Below are 15982 nucleotides of genomic sequence, written 5' to 3' on the forward strand. Positions count from 1 at the left end.
TTGTGGCACAAGTTGCGCTAAATTGTGAAAAAGTTGAGGATTTCTGCAAAATAGGGGTACAAGCAGTCACAAAAGTGAAACTAGGGTGTAAAAAATGGAATTCACTCTAGAATTTGGAATGCACTTACTATGGAGTAATGGTAAATGGAGAAGGGACCGACTAATTTCACATGACTCTTTTTTTTTCAGTTTTAGTCAATTTGCCCAAGTTAGCTTGTCACCTCCGTTCCCATTGTTGTTGACCTGCCCACCTCCATCAGCCTAGCTGCCGCCTCCGTTGCCCTTGGCTGTCTTCACTGTTGTGCCACCCCGCTATGCCCTTCCACCTCGGTCATCCCTCTAAAACTACGTGTTTTTTGGCACCCGTGACCCCGGGTATACTATTGCCTCTCGTCTTTCAGTATCCTGATTATGATCTACTCACAGTATTGCCAGTGACGGTCACTGGTGGAAAAAAGGCCTTTGGTCGCGGTTCGCAACTGCCATTAGTCGCGGTTGCGCAACCGCGACCAAATAAGCGCGACTAAAGCCCCCCACCTTTAGTCGCGGCTGCTTAAGAACCGCGACTAACGGCCCGTCCACGTGGGCGCCAGGCGGCCGTCGGGGCGGAGGACCTTTAGTCGCGGTTCTTCTGGCCAACCGCGACTAAAGGCCGCCACAGGTTTAGGGTTTTAGCCCCCCCCCCCTAAACCTGTTTTCTGTTTAATTTGTATTGTTTTATTTCTTTTGTGCTTTATTTTAATTTTGAAGGAGTTTCATATATTCTACGGTACTACATACATGCATATAAATGTACAATTTCAAATAAATTTGAAATTAGAACCAAAAAGAATTCAAGAGGAATATACAATATATATTCAATATCATCGGATGACCATATACAATTTTGAACAAGTTTCCATACATGATTTAATGCATATAAAGTTCTACGTCCTCGTAATAGTGTTCTCCTTTAGGATGGAGGACTTCCCTGCTGAACCATCCAGCTAGTTCCTCTTGAAGTGGTCGGAAGCGAGCTTCTGGACTAAGCATCCACCGGAGGTTATTCCTCTGAGCATTGGTATCACTCGGAACCCGCTCAGAGGTGTATCTCCGGATCATCTCACAGACATAGTATCCACATAGATTGGTCTCCGGTGGCTGAATATCCCCAGCATTCTTAGCCTTTAACATTTTGAATTCTAGCTCTTTTTTGAATTCACCGACCTTTGTATCTACGAACCGTCTCCAAACCCTACGAGGCAAAGAAAATTAAATGAACAAGAGAGTTATTAATTAATTACTTGATATTAGGAAATGAACGAAATAGGCCGATCGATATAGAGCGCAAATGAATGAAAATAATTACTTCTGCAGCATTCTTCTCATGCCGCCCCAAAGCTTTGGATCCATATTCACAGAGTCGTGGACGAGACATTCTGAGGTGTTAACTTTAATTACTAGCAGAATCCAGTGGAACCTGCGGACATGATACATGCACAGTACGTCATGCATAACTCATCGATTAGCCGGCCACATACCATGCATGGAGTAAACAAAAGAGAATGTGCTCAAGACAGAAACACTCACTCAAAATGGTAAGGAAATAGAATATCACTTTTGAGTTCCTGCTTTGTAAGAAAGTGCCACAGGTCTGCCTCCACGTCGGCGGGGTGACGCTCCAACACATGTCCATTAACGATGTGTGGGTCAATGAACCCAACATCATGGATGTTCCTTACTCTGCATTCCTTAATCTTCATTCTGCATGTATAATAGCGGACACAACAATATAGTTAGGACATATATATAGTGCAGGCAATATGAACGAGATGGGGTAGAAATTAATAAATCACTTACAGAACGTAGCAACTGATGATAGATTTATCGAGCTCGCGCAGATTGAAAAGCTGGAACAATTCACTCAGTTCAATTTGTACATAGTAATATTTGAAGTGATGCTCATGTCTAACTTCCGCATAAATATATTCTTTGGCGTTTTTATTTTTTATGTAACCCTTGTACCATTTCAGCAGACCTTTCATTTGTGGAGGTAGATCCTTTTCCTGCGCAGGCTCGACGAGAGGCCCATTCTTGACATATGTAATTACTACCTCCTTCACTGGCGCCTCATCAAGGCCTAACAGTTCACGAAGAGTAATACCTAAGTTGGCCGCTTGTTCTCTGGCACTCGTTACAGTCAATCCCTGTGCTGCCGCAGCTTGTATGATCTCGGGGGCATCCGGACAGAAGGCTTCCACTATAAGCGGGGCAATCGATTGTTTACTTTGTTCCCCGAGCTGGGCAACTTGTTTCCCGCTTTTTTTACTTTCGGCCTTCTCCCGCTCTTTGTTCTCCTTGAACATGAGTGCCTGCCTGGGAAGTTCACGTGCATAGTCGTTAGGCAGATTCTTCGCGGCTTGGGACGGTGTGCTCAAAAATGACTTAGCCCACTTCTTTTGCTCATCAGAAAATACTGGCTTGGGCTCGGGCTCTCTTTTCTTCTTGCAGTCCGCCTTCCATTTCTCCAAATCAGCAGCCGCGGCCGCGTCGACTTCCTCGGCACTACGTTCCCAAGGCCTTGTGGGGAGAGGCTTCAGTGATGGCTCCGGTACCTTTGTGGTCTTAGGTACATAAGGGTCCGGGTTAATAATCCAGGACTGCTTCTGCTTCTTTGCCGGAGGTGGATTGGGGGGCGGCGTCTGATCACCCGCCGGACGAGGACTGGGGGGCGGCGGCTGATCACCCGCCGGACGTTGTGGACTGGGGGGCGGCGTCGGCTGACGTGACAGAGGTGTAGGTGAACCGCCACCACCACCACCACCACCACCACCGCCACCGCCACCACCACCACCGTAGGGGGGTGGACTTGTTGTCCTTGGCGCCTCGCCTGGAAACTTGATAAACTTCTTTTGCCATAGAATGAAATGGCGCTTGACATCTCCAAGTCTTTTCTCCCCTTCAGGTGTAGCAATGTCAATCTCCAGGTCCTCAAACCCTTGGACTATGTCCTCCACCGTGACACGAGCATAGCCATCTTGAATGGGGTTGTTGTGGTGGAGTGCTCCAGGTAAACATGGTAAAGCACTGCCGATGGCTACCTTCATGGACATGTTCCCGATAGGATAATACAGATGACATTCTTTCATCTCCTTTATATCGTCCACGGGGTAGCGAGGAGGCTCCGGTGAAGTAATTTCGACCACCAGAGGCTCCGGTGCAGTAATTTCGACCACCAGAGGCTCCGATGCAGTAATTTCGATCGTCGGTGCATCTGCACCAGCCGGTGGGGCCTCCGTGGAAGCCACGCTGCTTCTCCGCTGCTGGCTTCCGAGATCCGCTGGATGATCTTCATGCTGCACCAGAGCTGCATCTCTTTCGGCTACTAGTACACTCATGGTTTTCTTCATCACATCCATTTCCGATGCCAACCGCGCCACAACATCTGCTTCCCGATCCATCTTTCTCTTACGGCTTCTGTAACCGTACGGGTCATCGTTCTGGGGGAACCCTATTTTCCACGGAATGTGCCCCATGCCTCGTACACGTCCTCCGTGTTCAGGATTCCCGAGGGCTTTTGTCAGCGCGTCGTTCTCTCTGTTGAACTTGATCTTCCCCTGTTGAGCATCCCTCATTGCGTTAATAAGGGCTTGGGTGGGTTTAATTAATTTGCCCCGGTAAACACACTCCCCTGTCTCCGGGTTCAGCGTTCCCCCATGCCCGTACCACCAGCTTTTGGCCCTTGGGTCCCATCCCTCCGTACCTGGACGGATTCCTCGCGCCCTCAGCTCGTTCTCCATCTTCTCCCACCTAGGCTCCCAAAGGCGATACCCTCCTGGCCCCATAAAATGATTGTACTCCTTCTTAGCCGCATTTTCCTTATTTTTTTCGATATTTGAATGAACTGCTCCGATTTCTTTTGCTTCACAAATTCTGGCCAATCATCTTTCAGTTTCTCATATTGTCCTTTGAAATCCGGAGTCTTGTTCTGCTTGACAAAGTCATGGGCTAGATTTTGCTTGAATTTCCGGAATGCGTCGGCCATCTTATGAAGAGCGAACTGTTTGACTAGCCTCCTCCTCTCCTTATTTTCCTCAATCTTGTTACCCTCCTCATCGAATTTGTTGTATTCCGGAGGTAGAACGAAATGTTCCATAAGCTTCTTGAAGCAATCTTTTTTTGTTCTCTTATCGACAAAAGTGAAACCATCAATTCGTGCCTTCTTTGGCTCATTCCACTCCTGGACGGTGATCGAGACGTTGTCTCTAACAATGGCTCCGCATTGGCTGACAAACTTGGTGGCGTTCTTGCGGGGCTCCAGCGGCCTGCCGGTTGCACTGTCGACAACCTCGATGGTGCATGTTTCTCCTTGTTTCATCGTCTTGGTTGCGCCACGCTTTGACGACGTACTCGATTGTTTCGACGATCCGGCCGAGGGCTAAAATAAGAAAGAGTCGCGCGCGTTAGTACACACATATTTATTCAAATCAGTTAGTTTGTATCAATGTATATATATACCTCGGCGCCGGAGGTGGTTGCTACTTCCATTTGAAGATCGTCGTTTATCGACGTTTGTTCGGCATCATCTTGCTGACGGCGCCCTTCATCTTCACCGTCAAGGTTCAGATAAGAAGAGATATCATCTTCTTCTTCTCCGGTCGGCACATATAGAATATCGCCGTTTATGATGCCGAACATATGTGCTTCACCGTCCGGATCATAGTTGTCCATAATCGGGTCAGCTCTATCGTCCGCCATTATGTCAGTCCTGAAAACATGTAGTAAAAACAAATTAATTAAGTGAAGAAGGGGGGCGGTGGCGGTGGCGGTGGCGAAAGGGCGGTGGCAAAAGGAGGGGGCGAGGAAGGGGTGGGAGAGGGTGTCGCGGTAGAGCGCGAGACGGGGCGGCACGAATGTCATTTTGTGAAGAAACTTTGCAAGCAATTAAACATTTGTCAATGTTTGGTAAAAAAAATACAGGTAGCGTCTGTTGCTCCTAATGATTGGAAACGGTTTCCAATTGCCAACGAGGATTTAGATCGACTACTACTACTAGTTGCATTGCTCCCCATCGGGACGATGTTGCTCCTAATCCCCTCCTTTGGAATCTATAGTACTAGTGCATACTAGCTGGCCGTTGACCGTTGTTGCTCATCGCGTTTTCTCAAAGTCCACTGATTTTGCTCAGGGCTAGTTCGGAGATTTTGCTGGTCCACTGATTTTGGATCAACGCCGGGATGGCATGGGCGCTCGGCGATGATGCGAAGTAGACTTGCACAGGCAACGTGATGTACATGGATGTGTCAGTACGGTACGCTCGGCGATGCCACGGTATGGATGACTTCTCGAGTGGAGATTGGAGAACCAAGTTCGCCGGTGAAACGTCGGCTCCTGATCAGATCTGGGGGTCGCGAACTAGCGATTGGATCTCGGAAGGGAGTTAGGAAAGCGAACAAACGTGCGTTCAAGGCTACAACTTTTTTTTTAGGATCTTGAAAACAACTACGCGTTCAAGGCCCGGTCCTGATTTTGCTCATCTACCCGGGGCGGCGTTCGCACTGCGCGAGGGCCGACTCCGCGGGGTGCTGCCGCGTCGCCTCGTCGACGCTGAGCGAGTTGGCGAGGACCGTGTACATGGTCGGCACGTCGCCGGCGGAGAGGGTCATGCTGTCCCCGACCAGCGGCGGCCACGGACGGGGAGGGCGGCGGCGGTGACTGGGAAGGAATGATCGGAGAGGAAGGAAGGTCGCGTGGGGTTGAGGGCGGGCGAGCGAGGCGGCAGTACCGAGGCCGGCCGGCGGCGCGCGCGCGGTGGGCGAGGGCGAGGGCGGGCGGCGTCGAGGGCGAGGGCGACGGCGGGCGGCGTCGAGGGCGCGACAGAGACGAACAGGCGAGAAACGGCGGGCAGCGTCGAGGGAGCCTTGTATTTATAGCCCCCCCCTTTAGTCGCGGTTGGCGACGAGACCCGCGACTAAAGGTACCCTTTAGTCGCGGGTCGCCTGCCCAACCGCGACTAAAGGGTTTTTGGCGGGTTTTTTGCGTTCCCGCGCCCCCACCTTTAGTCGCGGTTGGTCTGGCCGACCGCGACTAAAGGCCGCCGCAGGTTTAGGGTTTTAGCCCCCCCAAACCTGTTTTCTGTTTAATTTGTATTGTTTTCTTTTTAATTTGTATTGTTTTCTGTTTAATTTGTATTGTTTTATTTCTTTTGTGCTTTATTTTAATTTTGAAGGAGTTTCACATATTCTACGGTACTACATACATGCATATGAATGTACAATTTCAAACAAATTTGAAATTAGAACCAAAAAGAATTCAAGAGGAATATACAATATATATTCAATATCATCGGATGACCATATACAATTTTGAACAAGTTTCCATACATAATTTAATGCATATAAAGTTCTACGTCCTTTGTATCTACGAACCGTCTCCAAACCCTACGAGGCAAATACAAATAATATGTCAAAAATAAAACTAATTCAATTCAATATGTTAAAAATACAAATAGTATATCAAAAAATTCAGAAAAATAGAACTAATTCATTTCAAAATTCTAAAAATACAAATAATATATCAAAAAATTCAGAGAAGTTCTTCCCGGCCGCCTCTGTCTTCCCACAAGTTCTTCCCGGCCAGTCTTCCCGCCAGTTCTTTCCCGCCTATGTCTTCCCGCCATTTCTTCACGCCTCTATCTTCGCGCGTATCGATGCTCCTTTTATAGGCACGGCGCCGCTTCTGCTTTGTCTTGTTCCTCCGACAGGGCGTCGTGCGCTACCCACGCGTCCTGTCTAACCTTTAGTCCCGGTTGCACCAACCAGCCGGGACTAAAGGTTAGATGACGGCGGCAACTTAGAAGGCGACGACTACCAGTACAACGACGACGGCGGCTATGAAGACTACGAGTATGCATATTATACGCCTAGGCAGGAGTATGACTAAATCACTCCAAATTTCATGTATCATCAGTGGTATCTCGAATCATTCGAAAATGGACACCAAACACATCACGGGTAATATAATTCACATGATCCATTCAATAAAGTTTGGTACAATAAATTATTACACATCATTTCTTCCCTTGTGTCCCTTCTTGCTTACGATTGTGCCGTATCCATGGAGCATCCTCATCATTTAACTTAATGCTTGGGTCGGTGTTCACTTTGAAGGGCGGAATTTCAGCAAACATATTATAATCTTCTGACATGTCTGTCTTGTCCTCCACTCCCACGATGTTTCTTTTCCCTGAAAGAACAATGTGGCGCTTTGGATCATCGCATGATGTACTGATCGTTTTCTTATCTTTCCGTTTCCTCGGTTTGCTACTCATGTCCTTCACATAGAAAACCTGAGCGACATCTTTCGCTAGGACGAATGGTTCGTCAAGGTAACCAAGATTGTTGAAATCCACCATTGTCATTCCGTATTGCTGGTCCACCTTTACCCCACCTCCTGTTAGCTTGAACCATTTGCACCGGAACAAAGGGACCTTAAAGGAGGGTCCATAGTCAAGTTCCCATATCTCCTCTATGTAACCATAATATGTGACCTTTTGCCCATTCTCGGTTGCTGCATCAAAGCGGACACCGCTGTTTTGGTTGGTGCTCTTTTTATCTTGGGCGATCGTGTAAAATGTATTCCCATTTATCTCGTACCCTTGGAAAGTCGTTATAGTCGAAGATGGTGTCTTGGCCAACATGTACAGCTGATCTACAACATCATTGTCATTCATTAAATGTTTTCTCAACCAACTGCCGAAAGTCTCCATGTGGGCCTTCCTAATCCAGGATTCAGGCTTCCCCGGGTTGTCCGAGCGTAAAATATTCTTGTGTTTCTCAAAGTACGGAGCCACCAAGCTGGAATTGGTCAGTACAGTGTGGTGTGCTTCAGTCAGAGAATGGTCGTCCATACATATCGTTGATTTCCTTCCGATCGTGCCTTTTCCACTTAGTCTCCCCTCGTGCCGCGATCGAGGAAGACCAATCGGCTTAAGGTCAGGAACAAAGTCAACACAAAACTCAATTACCTCCTCATTTCCATAGCCTTTGGCGATGCTTCCTTCTGGCCTAGCACGGTTACGAACATATTTCTTTAATACTCCCATGAACCTCTCGAAGGGGAACATATTGTGTAGAAATACAGGACCGAGAACGAAAATCTCTTCGACTAGGTGAACCAGGAGGTGCGTCATAATATTGAAGAAGGATGGCGGGAACACCAACTCGAAACTGACAAGACATTGGATCACATCGTTCTGTAACCGTGGTAGAACTTCTGGATTGATTACCTTCTGAGAGATTGCATTGAGGAATGCACATAGCTTCACAATGGCTACTCGAACATTTTCCGGCAGGAGCCCCCTCAAAGCAATCGGAAGCAATTGCGTCATAATCACGTGGCAGTCGTGAGACTTCAGGTTTTGGAACTTTTTCTCCGCCATGTTTATTATTCCCTTTATATTGGACGAGAATCCAGACGGGACCTTCATACTGCTCAGGCATTCAAAAAAGATGACCTTCTCTTCTTTGGTCAGAGCGTAGCTGGCACGACCTTGAAACCATTCCGGATGCCGGTCATCAGGGTCTTTCAAACGTTGCTGGTCCTGCCGTGCTTCCTTTGTATCATTTTTCTTCCCATACACGCCCAAGAAGCTTAGGAGGTTCACGCAAATATTCTTCGTAACGTGCATCACGTCGATTGCAGAGCGGACATCTAGGACTTTCCAATATTCTAGCTCCCAGAATATAGATTTCTTCTTCCACATGGCTGCGTGCCCGTTAGCTCCCTTCGGAACTGATTGTCCGCCAGGACCCTTTCCAAAGATGACTTTCAAATCCTTGACCATATCAAATACCTCAGCACCAGTGCGTTCCGCAGGCTTCGGCCGGTGATCTGCCTTGCCGTTGTAATGCTTGCCTTTCTTTCTTACTGGATGAATTTTCGGAAGAAATCGACGATGCCCAAGGTACACGTTCTTCTTACAATTTGGCAAATGTACACTTTCAGTCTCATGTAAGCAGTGCGTGCATGCATTGTATCCCTTATTTGACAGTCCCGAAAGGTTACTAAGAGCAGGCCAATCGTTGATGGTTACGAAAAGCAACGCTCGTAGGTCAAATTCCTCTTGTTTGTGCTCATCCCACACACGGACACCACCCCACAGCTGTAAAAGTTCATCAACTAATGGCCTTAGGTACACATGGATGTCGTTGCCGGGTTGCTTCGGACCTTGGATGAGCACTGGCATCATAATGAACTTCCGCTTCATGCACAACCAAGGAGGAAGGTTGTAGATGCATAGAGTCACGGGCCAGGTGCTATGGCTGGAGCTCTGCTCGCCAAAAGGATTCATGCCATCCGTACTTAGAGCAAATCTTATGTTCCTTGCGTCAGCTGCAAAATCTTTGAACCATCTGTCGATCTTTCTCCATTGCGTTCCATCTGCGGTGTGTCTCAACTCCCCGTCCGACTTACGGTCCTCTTTGTGCCATCGCAACAACTTGGCATGCTCTTTGTTCCTGAACAGACGTTTCAACCGTGGTATTATAGGAGCATACCACATCACCTTGGCGGGAACCCTCTTCCTGGGTTTCTGGCCCTCAACATCGTCACCAGGGTCATCGCCTCCGATCTTATAACGCAATGCAGTGCATACCGGACATTCATTCAAATTCTCGTGTTCACCGCGGTAGAGGACGCAGTCGTTGATGCATGCATGTATCTTCAGAACCTCTAAACCTAGAGGGCAGACAACCTTCTTTGCTTCGTACGTACTGGCGGGCAACTCGTTATCCTTTGGAAACATATTCTTCAACATTTTCAGCAAGTTTTCAAATGCCGAGTCAGCTACACCTGCCTCTGCCTTCCATTTCAGCAAATCCAGTGTGCAGCCCAGCTTTTTCAGACCATCATCGCATCCGGGGTACAGCGCCTTTCTGTGATCCTCTAACATACGATCCAAATTCTCCCTCTCCTTTTCAGTTTCGCAGCGTCTCCGTGCATCAGCAATGGTCCGACCAAGATCATCAACGGGATCATCACGTGCCTCTTCTTCACCTTCCCCTTCACCTTCAGCATCCTCCATGAAAGTATCACCGAAATGAGCAAGATAGCTTTCATCGATGAAATCATCCCCTTCTTCATCTTCTTCCATTATAACCCCTCTTTCTCCATGCTTGGTCCAACAATTATAGCTTGGCATGAAACCGTGCCGAAGCAGATGCATGTGAACATCTCTTGAGGAAGAGTAACCCTTCTGATTCTTACAGATAACACATGGACAGATAACAAAACCCCCCTGCTTGTTCGCATTAGCCACTACGAGGAAATCTTTCAAACCCGTAGTGAACTCGTCGGAGAGTCGGTTACCGTACATCCATTGCCGATTCATCTGCATTATTATAATATAAAATATATAATTAACCATCATGCATTTGTTAAACTAACTAGCTACAAACAATATAAATTAAACAATGAACTGCACACATGCATATTTTATCAATGACACATCAAAGGTTCATCAAGTTGCTAACCGCGATCGAGGAGTGTGGCTCCAACACTTCATGTCATGTTTGTTTCATGCTCTTGGGGCATTTCATCAAACACCTTATGTGCATAAGAGGAACCAAAAGCAAACCTACACCCACTTGTGAAGAGAATGGCTCCAAATGGCTAAGTGTTGGCTGCTGGATGGGTATATATAGGGGAGGGGCTTTAGTTGCGGTTGGCCTGGCAAACCGTGACTAAAGGTGCCCGAAGGCCTTTAGTCGCGGTTGTCCTGGCCAACCGCGACTAAAGACCCTCACGTGCGCCAGCTGGCCACCGAGCGCCCTGGGCCCAGGCCTTTGGTCGCGGTTCACCTCCAGAACCGCGACTAAAGGTCCCATTAGTCGCGGTTCCTACAGCTTCGCGACTTATGGGGCTGGACGGAAGCCTATTTTTCCACCAGTGGGTCAAGATAGTACTCCCTCCGTCCCATAATGTAAGACGGTTTTTCACACTATACTAGTGTCAAAAAACGTCTTACATAGCTAGCAAAACAGATTTACAAATGGACCACAGATGATCATAGGCTTGTTTCTCTCCCTTGCCATGGAAGTTGGTCGCTCTAGTTATGCTCGTCATTATCAACAATATGCAAATTATTGTGGCCACGTCACTTAAACACTGCATGTGGCCGGGCACATGTATCCTATGAATTGCTGGGTTGGTCAGAGAGCTTTATTTTATTTTGTAGCTATACCCTTTAATGGACCGACATACTAGCAAGTACTAGTACTACCGTGCCAAACATCCTCTTTGTCCTCGTGGGCCAGCTCACACTAACTGCACGTTAATAGGCGACACAATATCTATGTTTAAGAGGGGGAAAAACTTAAGTTGCCAGCACCACGGACTAACGTGTGAACATGCTACTGTTAGAAGTAATCTCGGTGCATTGGAAGTAGTCACGTAGACGTTATTTCCGTTTCTGAATATGCTGAATAATAGCCAGAAGTACGTTCTGTTCGTGCTGCGGCTTAATAGCTTTGGGTGTTAGTTTTCTTCAGTTATTTTCTCCTCTTTAATCGGTAGAGCGATGACCACGATCTGACCGTGGGATGGAGCGGATATAACGGATAGTGGGCTTCCAGTTTGTTGCGATGGAATAAAAGGAAAGAAGCGAAAAGGACGCAAGGTTGAGCATTTCACAAAAGGCTGTAAAAGGCTGTGTCCGTATGTCTCCTCTTGTTATGTTATGCTTCAAATTCAAGTATAACAAGAAAGACTAACTTCTGACGAGCGAGCGGAGCGAGACCCGTCGCCGGTAGGCTTGCGCGGAGTGAGGCCCGTCACCGGTACGGATTAGTATTGACCTCGGTCACCTGTGTTATATATACCTCTTGTAAGCCACTGCACAGGATAAGTCGATCAGTTGTAAAACTCCGGCGTTTGCAATCTCCTTTGATATAGTGAAATCTGGATGGCCCGTGGTTTCCCCCCTTCTTGTTGGAGGAGTTTTCCACATTAAATCTTGTGTCTCCTGCTTGTTTTTGTTATTTGTCGAGTTGATTTGCCTATCGTATCTTTAACAAGTGGTATCAGAGCCCTGTTTCTGTCTAGGATTTTGACGACATGGCATCGATGAAGTTTGATCTTGCGCTGCTGGACTAAGACACGAGCACTAGTAGAAAACATGGCCTTTGGTTCAGGCCAAATAAGCTCATTAGTTCCGATTCCGTCACGAACCGGGATCCATGGGGGCATTGGTCCCGGTTCGTGAGGCCAGGGGCCTGCCGGGCCTCGTGGGGGCATTGGTCCCGATTCGTCTGGCCCCTTTGGTCCCAGTTGGTGGGGCGAACCGGGACCAATGGGCCTCGCTCCTCGCCCACCACCATTGGTCCCGGTTGGTGGCTTGAACCGGTACCAAAGGGTGTCCTTTAGTCCCAGTTCCAGCCACGAATCGGGACCAATGTGATGCCTATATATACCCCTCGCCGGCGAGCAGAGCACTCCACACTGCTCTGTTTTTTGGCCGGTGAGGGGAGGGCTTTGTGGTGCTCTAGCTCACCTCCTATGCACATGAGGTGTTCGATGGAATGCCCGAGCCACACTACTTAAGCTTTCTCCTCTCCAAGCTCGACCTCCAAGCTCCATTTTCCTCAATATTTGTCTAGGTTTAGCGGTCCGTCACGTCCCGTCCCCGTCTTCACCGTCATCGATCACCCGCACCGATCTCGTCGCCGGCACCATCGATCATGGTGAGCCTCTTGTTCTTATCTTCTTTCTGAAAGGAAAAAAATTCTTACTTGTATGTTTAGATAGAAACTTTTATAATTTTCTTACTTTTATTATTGCTTCTTATTATATAGTGCGATGGTTTTGGTATCCGCATCCGTCGGCCCTCGTCATGTCTATGATTCAGATGTGGTATATATTATCTTTTATAACTATTTGGTTCATTTATTGTTTATGACAATTATGCCGACCAACATGACATTGATTTTACTTATCTAGGAGGTATGTGAATCAGAAATTCCAACTGACCCTATTGTCGAGAGGTTAAATTTAGTTGAAGAAGAAAACAATTTCTTGAAGGAAAAAATAAAAAAAATTGAGGAGGAGAAGATGATATTGGAGTTGCATGTTGCAGATGTCGTCGATGATCACAAGATCAAGATGGATGCGATGCGCTTGAAGATTACAAAGATTAGAAAATATGCCTTTTATACCAAGGCTTGGTATCATTATGCCGTTGGATCAATTGTTACCTTGATTGCGATTATGATCGCATTTGGTTTTGCATTGAAATGTTTTACATAGTTTCAATGTAGTTTTATTAGATGCTCTGGAGAGCTATATGTTGTTCAATGAGAACTATGTATGTACTTTGATTTTAATGTGATGATGAACTTCTATTAATTTGGTCACTTAATTATTTATTCATGATGTTCTGTAATGGTTTTTGACATACTTAATTATATATCATGCACGCAGATGAACCGACAATGGATGTACGGTGACAGACACACCTCTGAGTACATTAAGGGCATGCATAATTTTCTCGAAGTGGTTGCGGCAAACAAGCAGAATGGTTTTATGTGCTTTCCATGCCCTATAATATGAAGTCTTACTCTGACTCAAAAACCTTTCACACCCACCTGCTTTATAAGGGCTTCATGCCACACTATAATGTTTGGACCAAGCACGGAGAAATAGGGGTTATGATGGAAGACATCGAAGAAGAAGAGGACGATGACAACTATGTGCCCCCTTAATATGGTGATGCTGCAACGGGGGAAGCTGCTGAAGATCAAGAGAAACCAGACGATGTGCCTGATGATGATCTATGCCGGGTCATTGTTGATGCAAGGAGACAGTGCGAAAGTGAAAAGGAGAAGCTGAAGTTCGATCGCATGCTAGAGGATCACAAAAAAGGTTTGTACCCCAATTGCAAAGATGGCAACACAACGATCGGTACCGTACTGGAATTGCTGTCGTGGAAGGCAGAGAATGGTGTGCCTGACAAAGGATTTGAGAAGCTACTGAAATTTTTTAAGAAGAAGATTCCAAAGGATAACGAATTGCCCGACAATACGTATGCAGCAAAGAAGGTTGTGCGCCCTTTAGGATTGGAGGTGCAGAAGATACATGCATGCCCTAATGACTGCATCCTGTACCGCAGTGTGTACGAAGATTTGAACACATGCCCGGTATGCGGTGCATTGCGATATAAGATCAGACGATATGACCCTGGTGATGTTGATGGCGAGCGCCCCAGGAAGAGGGTTCCTGCCAAGGTGATGTGGTATGCTCTTTTAATACCACGGTTGAAACGCCTATTCAGAAACAAAGAGCATGCCAAGTTGATGCGATGGCACAGAGAGGACCGTAAGAAAGACGGGAAGTTGAGAACACCCGCTGACGGGTCACAGTGGAGAAAAATCGAGAGAAAGTACTGGGAGGAGTTTGCAGGTGACGCAAGGAACGTATGGTTTGGTTTAAGCGCGGGTGGCATTAATCCTTTTGAGGAGCAGAGCAGCAATCACAACACCTGGCCCGTGACTCTATGTATCTATAACCTTCCTCCTTGGTTGTGCATGAAGTGGAAGTTCATTATGATGCGAGTTCTCATCCAAGGCCCTAAGCAACCTGGTAACGACATTGATGTGTACCTAAGGCCATTAGTTGAAGAACTTTTACAGCTGTGGATTGGAAACGGTGTACATGTGTGGGATGAGCACAAATAGGAGGAATTTGACCTGCATGTGTTGCTGCTTCTCACCATCAATGATTGGCCTGCTCTCAATAACCTTTCAGGACAGACAAACAAGGGATACCATGCATGCACGCACTGTTTAGATGACACCAAGAGTATATACCTGAACAAATGCAGGAAGAATGTGTCGAAAGAAAGGCAAGCATTTCAAAGGCGAGGCAGATCACCGGAAGAAGCCCGCCATGCGTACCGGTGATCACGTACTTGCTATGGGCAATGATTTAAAAGTAATATTCGGAAAGGGTCCTGGCGGACTATCTGTTCGAAATGACGCTGAGGGAAACGCACCCATGTGGAAGAAGAAATCTATATTTTGGGACCTACCCTACTGGAAAGACCTAGAGGTCCACTCTTCAATCGACGGTATGCACGTGACGAAGAACCTTTGTATGAATCTGCTAGGCTTCTTGGGCATGTATCTATACCTACTATTAAAGGGAATAGATATTTTTGGTTTGGTTTCGCTTTGTTTCGTCCCGTTTTAAGTATTTTTACGTGTATTGCCTTTTTTTTAGTTTTGTTCGTTTGAGAAACATATACATGCAAATGAAGGAAACCGGGACAATATGAATGAAACCAGGACGTACATGTAAAGGAAACTTAACTGAAACAAAAGCGGAGCGGCCGGACACACGTTGTAACCTGACCCAAATAAATATACATGGAGTCCGAACTAGCTACGGGCTGCCGGGTGCCGGCTAGCTTGATTCTTTCCCAACTAAACACATGAATACATGTTAAGCAGGCTTTGTGGATCCGACGGCGACTACATGGCTGCATTTTGCAAAGATGGTGAAAGCACACAAATTTATTCATCTGGGAATAATTGATGTGTACCACAAATCAAATCATTGCTTATGTTTTAGGCTGTGTTTATGCTTAAATCATCACTTGATTACTGTGATAGGAGAGTGAGGTGATTTTTTCTACTTGCAATGCACAAACATATTTAGGTGGCACTTTCGAATGTTATTATGCCATGATGACGGTCGTTTCGATCGACAATGGGCACAATAATTTCTCTCCCATTGCAACGCACGGGCATATGTGCTAGTGGGAAGACAAAAGATACACCGGAGGCACAGGAGGACCTGCAACGTTTGCACGAAAAAGATGGCATGCCTCCAAAGCAGTATGAAGGTCCTGCCAGCTATGATCTTACCAAAAAAGAGAAGGAAATCTTCTTTGCATGCCTTCTCAGTATGAAGGTCCCGTCTGGCTACTTGTCGAATATAAAAGGAATAA

The sequence above is a fragment of the Triticum dicoccoides genome, chromosome 6B (genome assembly GCF_002162155.2).
Source record: "Triticum dicoccoides isolate Atlit2015 ecotype Zavitan chromosome 6B, WEW_v2.0, whole genome shotgun sequence".
Classification (NCBI taxonomy): Eukaryota; Viridiplantae; Streptophyta; class Magnoliopsida; order Poales; family Poaceae; genus Triticum; species Triticum dicoccoides.